The sequence below is a fragment of the Microcebus murinus genome, chromosome 12 (assembly GCF_040939455.1).
Source record: "Microcebus murinus isolate Inina chromosome 12, M.murinus_Inina_mat1.0, whole genome shotgun sequence".
Lineage (NCBI taxonomy): Eukaryota > Metazoa > Chordata > Mammalia > Primates > Cheirogaleidae > Microcebus > Microcebus murinus.
This window is the reverse complement of record NC_134115.1, coordinates 8,905,908-8,913,986: the sequence shown is the minus strand read 5'-3', so window position 1 is coordinate 8,913,986 and position 8,079 is coordinate 8,905,908. Positions and strand designations below refer to the sequence as shown.

At 40.6% G+C, this 8,079-nt stretch overlaps 1 non-coding gene across 1 annotated transcript; it reads left to right on the top strand.

Moving 5' to 3' along the window:
- The first annotated feature begins 4,931 nt into the window (after positions 1 to 4,931).
- LOC142874604 (U2 spliceosomal RNA) lies at positions 4,932 to 5,122 on the top strand. Its single transcript, XR_012922279.1, has one exon. It is a non-coding gene; the product is annotated as a U2 spliceosomal RNA (small nuclear RNA).
- The last annotated feature ends 2,957 nt before the right edge of the window (positions 5,123 to 8,079 follow it).

Genomic DNA, 8,079 nt, shown 5'->3' with positions numbered 1-8,079 from the left:
GAAGCTCCAGTAAGGAAGTGTCACTACGCTACCATGTGGCATGCATGAACTGAAAACACTGCAGGAAGTGATTTCACTCTCAGTGGGAAGGTTCATCAGGGAAGACTTCCTGGGGGAGATGACCTCTGGTTGAATTTTGAAGACTGAATGGAAGATGCCTGCCCAGTTTCAGGCATTTTGCTATAGCAGCCTGAACAGACTAAGGCAGTAACATATTTTTGAATTACTTCCTGTGTGAGCTGTTCCACCTCATGACTTATCCTTGAGTTAAATATTTCCTGCATGTGGCATCCTGGCTGTCAGCTTCTTTCCTGCAGCACTTGTAACATGCTGTCAGGCACCAACTGCAAGAAATCATTCAGCTAGAAGGGAGAGGCAAGCCCTGCAGTGTACCTGGCCTGGGAAGAGGGGAAATCACAGCCCAGCCTCTTTAAAGGCTGCAAGTGATAAGGTCAGTGAGAAGGGAGGTTCCTAGCACACCAATTTTGCAACTCTTTCATCTTGGCCTTACTTTTGAAAGGACTCATCTATTGTCTTCATGCCTCAGTAAAAGCAGAGATGAGAAGATTCCCATTTGGAATCTTTATTAGTATTTTTTTTAAAATTATGTGCATGGTTGCCTCAATAAAATTAGAACTAATAAGGCCTAGTGTAGCTTTGTTTGAGAGTCATGGTTAATGCAGGACTTTTGGGCTACATAAATGCATAATGCTTCTCATAACCAACCTCCTTAGCTAGCACTGAATACACATGGTGGGGTGCACTGGGCACATTCCATGGATAAACAGGACAGGGTAAGTTTAAGATGTCGCCTTTGGAGCAAGACATACCTGGGTGGGATTATTGCATCTGACATTACTGGGTTTGTGATTCTGGATCCTGCAATTTATTTTACTTTCTCAGCCTCCCTTTTGTCAGATGTAAAATTGAAAAAATATTTGTGCTTCACAAGGATTACATAAGACAGATATGCAGAATATGTAGTGCTTGGTGCTTTCTCCTAAATGGGGCAATAATAGTAATTAGTGATCATAATTTTTTATACATTATCAATTAGAAACTGCTTTCAAAATGTGTCTCTGAAAATTAGCTCGTTTCAAATGCAGTGAAGTCATTTCCTCACATTATGCATGAAACCTTATTGTCAGTTATTTTATCACTTTGCAGAGTTAATTAGGTGTTTTGTGTTGAGTTGCCCAATTTGTCTATCAAACTCATTTAATTTATACTTTTAGCTGTATCATTTCAATAGTGAAAGTGTTTGAGGATAAACTGTGTTTGATAGAAGTAATGCAGTTGTTCAACAGGAAAAGGTCACAAACTAGCAAAATTAATTCAACCTGTTTAATTTTCCAAACCTTACAACCAATAAAAAGCCCAGTTCTGCAATATGACTGCAATTCATTATCAGTTCACAAAATACAAGGAAGCAGTCAAGACCCACGCAGTGAAAGCAGCCATGGTTTTGCCTCCAGTGGCTTCATGTCCACCTGGGAGAACATGCTGGGTCCTCGGAATGTGAAATTGCCAGAGTGTAGACAAGTCCTCCCATAGTGCAAAGTCAAATAGTCTGTGCAGGCCTCAGTTTTCTTCCCTGCAAGGGGAGGTTGGGGCTGCAGAAGACCCGTGAGTTCAAATATGAGTCGTTCATTCAGTTATTACTTTTTGATTCATCTATTCACTCAGTCAAGTGAGACTGGCACCAGCATGGCCTCGTGGAAGGGCTGGGCCCTGACACACACAGACCCGAATTTCCATCCCGGCTCTCGCACGTAGTAGCCGGCTAACTGTGACAGGGCATCAGGTTTTCATTCTGAGCCTCAGTTTCCTTTTATTTCAGTTGAGACACTATTGTTCCGGTGCTGCTAAGAGCATTGTGTGATACCAGTGGTTCCCACTGGAGGCCATTCCACCTCTGGGGGGAAGTCTGGAAATTTACTGGGCATTTAGAGAGCAAGGACTGGGATCTAGTCATCCTACCACATCTAGAATCCTTCAAATCTAGAATACACCTTTCTATACCCTAGAAAACCGTGCTGTGTCCCAGATTCCTCTTGGATGTTTCAGTGAAAATGAAGAGTCTACCCTGAGTTTACTGCTAAGTACGATGCTTTTATGTGATGGTGCTACGCATTGACTTTCCACAAATGGATCTACCATATAAATTAAGGAGAAAGTACACGGTGCTTTGTTTGGCACTTTACTGAGAGTTGTTCATTACTTTGGAAAAGTGTGCTGCCATCAGGAATTTTATTGCTGGTATTTGAGTCATTAGTAAACACATTTTATCAAGCTGCATTTGTAGCTGTCCTGTTTACAGTGATTTTACACATACACATGCAGACTGAGCACTTACTCAAAAATGTTACCTATAAGGCTAAAGTGCCAAACAATGTTCAGTTAGATATTTAATATTGATTTTATCCCAATATTTCTTCTGCCAAAACAGAGTAGAAACATAAATTAGGCAAGTATTTTCCAAAAGAATATACCAAGATGTCAAGTACATATTGTACCTCCAAGACATAAGGAAATGATTGGAAAAGAGTAATAATGTAACTGAAATACTGATGGCATTTTTGCATCAGAAGGAAAATTTATCACTGTTTCTTAGATAAAACCAATGTAAAAATTAAAGTAAAATATGGCAAACTACACAGTACTAGAGAAGATTATCTTATTAGCTGTATGAGTAACTATTAATACAAAAGTGAAAAGAAATTCAAGAAAAGTATTTTTCTTTTTCACCAAGTAATTTGCATGTTAGAGAAGAATTTTGAGGTGGGGTAAGAGTTCAAATACAACTTCATCATGCACCGCAGTCCAGTAAATTTTCATTATGAGTACAGACACGTCTCAGGTGATGATGATTTCCTGTTTGCATCTATTAAGTTTATAAGAAATGAAGAGTCACAGAGCAAATGTTATTTTCAAAGTTACTGACAGTGGATATGAATAAACTTCCTTACACGAAACCCTTAATTAACATTCCTAGAAAGCAGGTCGTTTCCCAGAGCCTTCGCCTCAGCAGCAGAAGGAGCAGGGGCTGCACGAGTCAGTGCGCAGGCGCAGGCGCAGGCGCAGGCGCAGGCGCAGGCGCAGGCGCAGGCGCGGGGCTGTGGGACGCTGGGAAGGTGAAGGTGCTTCAGCAATTGCTTGTCTCATGCTCCACACGGGCGCCAAGGTCACGGGAAAGGTCACACACCGCAGTGGTGCTGTTACTGCTCCTGGTGACATGGGCAGTGCTTCCCAGGATTACAGATTATTTTGTGAACTGTGTAGTGACCGTGAAGAAGTGTCTGTGTGTCTTGTTCTGAACAACAAAAGAAGTAGCTCTGCTAAGGAGAATGTTTTTTTTTTTTAAAAAGTTGTTCACTTTTTGCTGTTATTAAATAAATTTATTTATTTATTTTCCTGGTTTTCTCATGTAAGTTTTTTTCAGGTGCATGCAAGTGGTTTATTTTTGTTTGCTTTTTTTTGAGACAGAATCTCCCTCTCTTGCTCTGGCTAGAGTGCTGTGGTGTCAACTTAGCTCACAGCAACCTCAAACTTCTGGGCTCAGGCAATCCTCTTGCCTCAGCCTCCCAAGTGGCTGGGACTACAGGCATGCACCACCTTGCCCGGCTATTTTTTTCTATATATGTTTAGTTGTCTGTCGTGGCCCATTTACAGGATGGAGGATGAACACAGAACATAAAACACAAACACAGAACACAAAGAAAAACGCAGAGACACGTGCAGTTGACTCGAGTAATAATACACCGGGTCAGTTTTATTTTTATACTCTAAAAAATTAAAGTTTGTTTCTTGTACGTAACCACCCAGGCGTGGCAGGGATATCCATAAATTCCGGAACACATAGCCTTAGGGAAGCAGATATCCCCTGACTCAGAATTTCAAGGTGGTTGCTCTAGGCACTAGGCATAGATAAAGGACCGAGATTAGCAAGGATGGGCAAAGTGAGCCACAGGGGGCATTTCTCATCCCTAGCTTCTCTTAGGGTGACCCCCAAAGATCTTCGGCTGAACCCCGGCAGCTGTGCATGGCTTAGGTCTCCCCTCCTTTGAGGGGTTTTACCCATCATTGACTAACCAGCCATCTTATGGGGTGTATGCAGCAATCACAGGAACAATATGTTTATCGTGTGGCCTCCAGACCCCCAATGCTGTGGGGTGGAGTAGCTCTTGCTTACTTGCAACTCAGGTCCTTTGTTTTGCCTCTAGGCAACAGCCTTGTTTATCATAAGGACCTTGTCCGGAACAGATTACTTTCAAACACTCTGGGCAGAACACATACATTACTCACTAACTTTATTCTTAAACTAGGAAAATATATGTCAGTCCCCTAGAGTTGTCCAGCTAATTTCTTTCTATTTTTTTAGTAGAGATTGGGTCTCACTCTCGCTCAGGCTGGTCTTGAACTCCTGAGCTCAAATGATCCTCCCACCTCATCCTCCCAGAGTGCTAGGATTACAGGCATGAGCCATTGCACCCAGCCTTGTGCAAGTGTTTATTTCCATAGTAATTCAATTAACCAATGTTAATTAAGCAATTTTCTTTGCCAATTCATTACTCATCTAAAATGAAACCATCTCATTTAGCAATGCCAAGGCTCAGAATAACTTTTAAATGTAGTTATTGAAAAATTATACATTGAAACTGAAATATTAAGAAAATATGAGATATATTTTACAGACATTTAAAATGTTAAATGAATCCTTCCTAAGTTATAAGGAAATTAGATAATTGAAAAGGGATTATCAGCCGGGTGTGGTGGCTCACGCCTGTAATCCTAGCACTCTGGGAGGCCCAGGCAGGCGAATTGCTCGAGGTCAGGAGTTCAAAACCAGCCTGAGTAAGAGTGAGATTCTGTCTCTAATATAAATATAAATAAATTAATTGGCCAACTAATATATATAGAAAAAATTAGCCATCGCTTCTCGGCCTTTTGGCTAAGATCAAGTGTAGTATCTGTTCTTATCAGTTTAATATCTGATATGTCCTCTATCCGAGGACAATATATTAAATGGATTTTTGGAGCAGGGAGATGGAATAGGAGATTGCTCTGTCCACTCCACGCATCGACCTGGTATTGCAGTACTTCCAGGAACGGTGCACCAAAAAAAAAAAAAAAAATTAGCCAGGTATGGTGGTGCATGCCTGTAGTCCCAGCCACTCGAGAGGCTGAGGCAGCAGGATTGCTTGAGCCCAGGAGTTTGAGGTTGCTGTGAGGTAGGCTGACGCCACGACACTCACTCTAGTCTGGGCAACAGAGTGAGACTCTGTCTCAAAATAAATAAATAAATAAAAGGGATTATCAATAATTATCAATAATTATCACTCATTGAAACTTGCGTAAGTACACACATACAGATTCCAATTTAGAAATATATTGCTCGGTTAGATACTATTTAGAATGTATAAAGCATTGATTTCTAGATCTCTCTCAACTGAATCTACTAGACCTGGCTAATAATCCATTTAAAATAACAAAGAATATGTTGACAGTTTGCAGGATGTTAAGTAAGTGATTTGGGGACCAAAATGTCTTAATGGTTCTTCTAGTTGGAAAAGATTTATCACTTAAGATTTTCACACCCATTCATTTGGAACAAAGCTAAATTACTTATTTACGCCATTTTCAACTCTGTATTTTTCCAAGGATGGTTTCAGTGCAATAGGGTGGTTACTAAAAAATGCAGTAGAACCAAGTGCAAAAAAGCTAAGAGGATATTTCAGAATCCTTTTAACAGATGGAGAGTAAAATATCACCAAATTACTGAAAACAAATGAAACATAGGGATTTCAGTGGATTTCATCAGTGTAGCTCGCTTTAAAGGATATTTGCATTACTGACATCATGTATGTGTAGTACACACTCATACACAGAGAGTTGTATAACACAATGATAGTAAACGTGTTGTGAAAAGTGCATATTGGATCAAGTTAGAGGTTGTACTGTTTGTCAGTCCTCTGACCTGTCCTCCAGGCCTTCCACATTATCTCCTCATATACTCTTTGTTAACTGTTCACTTTTCCTATACTCCCTGTCACTCGCTGAGGGATATGGTCCTCATATCCTGTGCTTTATGAACACAAAGCAGGATAAATAAAAACAACACATTTAGAGTATCTTAGTCATACTGCAGGAAACTAAAGACAAACAGAAAGTATTGAAGGAAAACGAAAACTTACACAAAGAGAAGCAAAGGTAAGAAGAGTTCTCATCAAGGACTATGCAAGCAAGAATAGACTAAACTACATAAAATTTTGAAATTTTCCTTCAAAGCCCAGAATTCCATATTTAGAAAACATTTCCTTCCAAAGGGAAGGAGAGAGTGCCATCACTAATAAGTTGGGGGAGGAGGTCCCCAGCCCTAGTTTTTTCACAGAGCACTTAGTAAGTACCCAACTTAGTAAGTACCCATAGATGGGCGTGCCTTTTTGAGAATTGGGGAGCCCATGTGGGGGTAGCAGAACACAAATGAAGCACAAAAGCTGCATCAAAAAGGGTAAAGGGAACAGTTTTACTTTGCCTGTGTTGCCTGTCCCCCCAGATTACACAACCGCTTTGACCCTTGATTTATCAAGTAGGGTAAAGTGAGACAGAGGCTGATGTTCAACTTTCCCAGGATTTGGGGGAACTACCTCAGGGCTTACTTCTGTCTTGCCTCATGTGGAACACTTGGGGAATTGGCATGGCCAGACCACCTGGGGACAGCTAGAAATGGGGAAAAGGGACAGGGGCTCACAGTGATGGTGTGCAGATCTTAGCAGTAGCCCTACACCTTCATCAGTGGTCTCACCAAACAAAGGTCCTCTCTAAGGGCCTTGCTCAGATGGAGGAAACATATAAACCAACCTTACTTGACCATGGAGCTCCTCCAACTGGACCCATCCAACTGCGGAGTCCAGTCGGTGGCCCCATCCAGCCAGAGAGTCCAGCCAGCATACCTCGGAAAATCTGCAGAGCCCAGCCACAAATCCTACCCTGGCCAGGAGCCCAAACGGCGGCTCCACCAAGATCAGAGCACCAGCAGCATGCCCCACCCACCCACACATGCCGTCATCTGACTTTCACAGAACAAAGGCTGAACTAATTGGTGAAAGCTTTTCCCTGCTGAAGCCAATCTCTAAACACTGGAAGAAGTGACTACTTTCTCAAATATGAGACACCAATGAAAGGATACAAAGGTCAGGAAGAATCAGGGAAACTTAAGATCACCCAAAGAAACTAATAAACTTCCACTATGAATTGGAGAATTATAAGCTGCCTCAGCAAGAATTCAAAATACTTATTTTAAATAAGCTCAGTGAACTTCAAGAGATCACAGGCTCAAAACCAAACAAAATCAGGAAAATAATACATCAACATAATTGGATATTCAACAGTAAAACATAAACTAATAAAAACAGACATCCTAGAACTGAAAAATACAATGACTGAATCAAAAAATATGATATGGATCTTCAACAGCAGACTCAATCAATCAAAAGAAACACATAGTGAATTTAAACACAAGTCATTTGAAATTATCCAATCAAGGATAGAGAATTAAAGAATAAAAGTGGACACCATCAAGTGAAACCACATGAAACCAATACATATTATGACATTTGCAGAAGACAAAGGGAAGAATAAAGAGTCATAAAGTTTATTTAAGGAAATAATGGGCTGGGCGCCTGGTGGCTCATGCCTGTAATCCTAGCACTCTGGGAGGTTGATGCGGGTGGATCGCTCAAGGTCAGTAGGTGAAGTCACATTGTTTTCATTTTATTTATGTTAATAAACATTAATATATTCTAGTAGTTAGTAAAATATTAATTAAAATAATGAATTCAAGAGTACTTACTTTAAAATAATTAAGTACAAGTGTTCACATAGCCAGTTATAGATACTGATTGAAGTAAGAAGCAATTTGGGGCTTGTAATCCTAGCACTCTGGAAGGTCGAGGCGGGAGGATTACTCAAGGTCAGGAGTTCGAAACCAGCCTGAGCAAGAGCGAGACCCTGTCTGTAATATAAATAGAAAGAAATTAATTGGCCAACTAAAAACATATAGAAAAAATTAGCCGGGCA